Genomic DNA, 5401 nt, shown 5'->3' with positions numbered 1-5401 from the left:
AGGGGTTTCTTTGGCTTTAAGAGAGAGAGAGAGAGACCCTTTTTTCCATAAAACGGAAACCGCAACGGGTCGGATTAACCCGACATCCGACCCGAATCCAAATCCAAATTGTCAGATTTGGTAGCCAAATCCAGATCCGATTAAAAATCAGAATCGGGTTTGGTATTCAGTTTTGCATTGAAATCCGACTAAAACCCAAGACCAATTAAGTGTAAATATCAGGTTTTAAGCTAGTCGGATCAGGATTAGGTTTTGAGTTTTTCCATCTGAATCCGAATCCGAATCCTGAATAAGTCATATTCGATAAATGTTAGATCTGACCCGAAACCGACTGTTGACATCCCTACAGCTTTGTCACCCACATGCCCTCTTTAAGGACTACTATTTTCTGTTTGTTTGATGTTATTTTTAAGGGATTTTTACTCTTTCCAAGGGATCATAGCATGCCCTCTTTAGACCATGTTTGGAAATGTGAAAAAATGTCATAGGAAAGTTGTCAAAACCTGTCTATGAAAAGTGTTTTCTTCTTTGCGTGGACATGAGAATTTGGTTGGAATACTTTCAGGAAAATCTGTCTAGTGTTTGAAGTTCATATGAAAAACTTTCATGGAAATTATATATGTGAAAATAAAAGATAAATGAGTAAACTTGATTGGATATTTCATTATGTTTTTCAATGCAATATCACATGTCTCATTTGTTTTGTTTGAATATGTGACAGCCTTCAAAAAGCAAATGGAAACCTACAAAATGAGCATGGTGCTAAATGAAACATGCTATTCTGTTTTTTTTTTTCAATTCTGAAGCTACATATGTGATTTGTATGCTCGTTTTTATAGGAATCACTTTTTTGGGCATTTCATTCCAATGCATGGATAGGTTTTTATAAGGTTTAAAAAATGAACGGCCTATAATTTTCGTAATTTTTTGTCGCTCCAAATGCGGTTTTTTCATCTAAAATGTATAATCCAAGTGTTGATTTCTAGTAAATCAATCATGACGAACACATATCTATGTGGTCAAAATTTAAAAAAAAAACATTTAAAATCTAATATCATATTTCATTTACCTTTGTGCCCATTTTGCAGGTTTCCATTTCCCACCTTCAAAATATCTCCTTCAAGAGTGCAAAATTTTCGGTGGCTTAAGTTTGTTTTTAACCAGACAAAAAACAGTCTACACGTCCACCTTTTAGTTCATGTAAAATGACCATACTGAACGAGTAATTTGACCCAATTTCCTAAAAAACTTATATTTTTTTATATTCTTTCAATGTCTAAAATCGCAAATATCTGACATTGTTATAACCATTTTACCCTTCATAACTGCGAATTTAGGCTTTTTTACGATAAAATTGTATCGTCCGTCAGCTATGTTCAACACCCACTTAAATCCAAAAACGCAGATTTTTTATGTGAAAACTCATGAACTCGCATAAATTTATTTACGAAATTTTGGTGAAACTGAAACCACCAAAATCTCAAATATCCTACGCTTTCACATATATGTAAATATTTCACATAAATATATTTACAAATATCCTACTTTTTCACATATTCTTTCCAAAATCGCATAAATTTATGTGTGAAACTTTAGATATTGCAAACATCGTACTTAAATATTTATAAAATTATAACAAATATGTGATGTTTTTTATTTTTTATGAATTTCTTGAATCATATATAAACCCACTAATTTCGCAAGTGGCTTACTTTTTTGCATATATTGCATACTCACATGAAGTTATTTGTGAATCTCCATATATCATAAATATTGTACTTAAATATTTGTAAAATTATGACAAATATGCGATATTTCTTATTTTTTACAAATGTCTCAAATCATATATAAACCCGTTGTGGTTTCCAACCTACTTATTTTTGTATAATCTAGAACTTTTTTTCTCCCAAACCAGTGGTCCTGCTTAACTTCCGACAACTATTTTCAACTTATTTGCGTATATCATACTTGTTCACATATATGTTCCGAAATCTCGTGAAATATATTTGCAAAAATCATATTGATCGGTAAAAATCAGACAGTTTTGCAAAATTGTTTCTCCATATATAGACAAGTCAATATGATTAACATTGAACTAAATACAATTGGTTTACACGAAATCAGATAACTTGAAATTTAACAATTATAGAGTTACATTCAATACATGAGTTTCATTACAAAGTTATAGTCAAAGTTTAACTTGATTCATTCAATTATAAAGTTTAAATTGATCTATTCAATTATAAATATAAGTTTAACTTGATCTATTATAACGGTGTATAATTATCCACATCTCACCTAGCTGGATAGGCTCTTCTGGTACCTCTCCAACTGATGTCTTCACCTTTTCAATATCTTTTGCATCTTTGGAAGTCATTTCTTTTATATGCTTGTCGAACTTGATCATACGATTTCTTATATTTGTGACATCTTGTTGAAAATAATCATTTATTAACAAACAACTAACTACAACAAATATTTCAAACTAATGAATAACTAACATATAAATATATACCTACGTGAAGTTTAATGTTTAGTTTCTGCCCAAAAATTGTATATACTATATAACAAATATACCACAGTCATACCTATAAAATGAGAAAATTCTAAGTAAAAAAAAAGTACATGTACGAAATGAGTTAACAAAAAATGCAAAGTAATTACTTGTTCTTTTGTTGAGGAATGCCCTTTAACCTTTGTGTCGTATAATCCTTGTAACAGTCAAACCCAAATTACGCTAAAAAAATAAATCTACAACATATATGCATAAAAAGGAGACAACAAATATACACAAAAAAATGAGTATATTATTGAATAAGTTAAGTTATCGTACTATTTGTTTGAGATTTTTATCTGCTAAATATGTGTTCGGCATAAAATTGTACAACCTGAAGTCCTTTTTATTCATGTCCATTTCTCAAATAACCTAGTGTTTGTTGCCCTAGTTGAAAGAAATTAAGAGTTGCAACATAAATCTAGTATAACCAAATTGTACATATGAAAATTTTATTTGTAAGTATGCAAAGTTGTGTAAAAACATATCTTGTCAGCATTCAAGAAAATGATATGTCAAGTTGTTGCTCTCCAAGCAATTAGTTGTTCCACCTTTTTGTCATTTATTTGACATTATTTGTTGTGAACAAATAATGTTTACCTACTAGTTTTTATTAATCGATAGTAAAACAATATAAACATCATTTTTATAACTCACAGAGAAACCCGGGGTAAGGTAAAGGGTATTCGGCAAGTTGTCTCTTTTCTTATCCTTGTTGTGAGCCACTTAGAGTCTTTCTACGAATCTTCTAGATGCTACATAGTAAATCCAATATGGTAACAAAAGAATAAACAAAATTATGTGCAAATGTAATAAAATAAATAAATTAACATACAAAACTAACATTTATGTCACTTGTCAAGAGAGTTTTTTTGTCAAACTCATACTCTTTTGGCTCTGGAGTGTTCTCTTATATAGTTTTTCCTTTCTCATTAACTTGCTCTTAATAACAAAATAAATTATATATGATTAATATCAAATATACACATATGATTCAGGATATTGCTTATAACTTATATATGATCGACTATTTTTTGCTCTTCGAAACTCACAACCCTTAATTTTTTTTTTAAAAACGTGTAGAACTATACATCTCGAACTGCCTAAATATACACATAAAGAAATAATTCATTAAAAAATATTAGATATACACACAAAGAAACAATTTATTAAACAAAACTGTATATATATACATATTGTTATTCATGGTGATGACTGTTGTTGCCAACCTCACCACATATATTGCACTTGTATGTCTCAACATCCCTATATTTTGTTCTTTATCTATTAACCTTAAGTCATTCTGCTTTGCGAATCACTTTTGGTAAATAGGAAACTATAAGAGTAGGTGGAGCAATGTGTGAGACATTATCCATTATAAGGAAGAATGAATATTGATTATATATAGTTTGATATGATTCAACTATGAATAACTTATCGCATTAACCCCCTAATAGGTTACTTTCATGCAAAATGCATGCAATTCGCAAGGAATCTCGCCAACCTGTCACTCTTCACAAGAGCATAAGCGCCTTTGAAGATCAACACTATAACCGTGAGATTGGTCGTAGGCTTTGTACTATTGTCGAAGGCAATGCACTACTTGCACACATATTTGTTGTGCCTTTTTTTTAGTTCCTCTAGCTTTTTTTTTTAACTTTGCCACCACAATGCTTGTCAAATGTTGCCCCACAATCTTTTTTTTTTAAACAGTTTCACCAGCATAAGATGAAGCTTTTCAATAAGTAAAATTAGGGGCTTGTCGCGTATGGCAAGAATTCATGAATTGAAGCTCTCCACTATATTATATGTTATATCTTTTCGTTCAACATGATAGTTAGCCCAATGTTTCGAATCTATGTCCGTAAGAATATAATTATGTGTTTGTACTTTGTTCTTTAATTTTGTCAAGAAACTATTTGCATTGTTGTTTTATGGTTGCTCGAGTTACACTCCACCAAAGTGTATTGAGTGGTGAACCAAATGTTTTCGAAAAGTTCTCCATCAAATGCTCCATGCAAAATCTGACATGACATCTAGGTCATGTGTGGGGGACAATATACTTTAAACCTGGATGTCTATCTGAGATAACTGTCAATACTTCTCTCTCTAAACTCATCGAAATATATGAATTTGTGCTTTAATACCTCTAAAAATCATGCTTATGAATCTTTGGACTCCTTATCAACAACTGAAAATGCTACAAAAAATTTTCTACTAAAAGGATCAATACTATGAGCCGACAATAATATACCCATGTATCTTTCTTTTAGAAATGTATCATCTACCATAAGAACTTGAGGGCATCAATTCAAAAACCCATCAATGCTTGGCTAAAAGGATAAAAACATATACTTAAATTAATTTTACTGGTCAGTCTTAATATATTGTAATGATCCTCGATTAACATTCATCAGATGATCCAAATAGGCATCAAACATCTTGAAGGACTGTTCGAATAAACCATATAATGTAACTTTAGTGTGTTCTCGTCTACGCCATGCTTGTTTGTAAGTAACCTCCACACCTTCATCGTGACTGATGTCATTCATGATTCATGTTGGAGTTATCTTTGGGTTATCGTGCATGTGTTTGTAAATAATACTTGAAAGACACTTTCTCTACTAAAAGGTTATCCAATGATCCACCACATGTATGCTCGCTACCATATCTTTTCACTTGAAAGAAACTAGCTTTGCATACCTTTGTGCAATGAATCTTTCAAGGGAAATCAAATGTTATATGAGTGTTCTTCTTCATGCATACGACAATGACTCCGTTATTGCATCTTTTTAATAATTTCGCTTTATAATTATTCTTGATCACATGATCTTTTAAAAACTTGCT

Source organism: Nuphar pumila, chromosome 6 (assembly GCF_984573655.1).
Source record: "Nuphar pumila chromosome 6, dmNupPumi1.hap1.1, whole genome shotgun sequence".
In the NCBI taxonomy this organism is placed as follows: domain Eukaryota; kingdom Viridiplantae; phylum Streptophyta; class Magnoliopsida; order Nymphaeales; family Nymphaeaceae; genus Nuphar; species Nuphar pumila.
Note: the sequence above shows the minus strand (reverse complement) of the source record.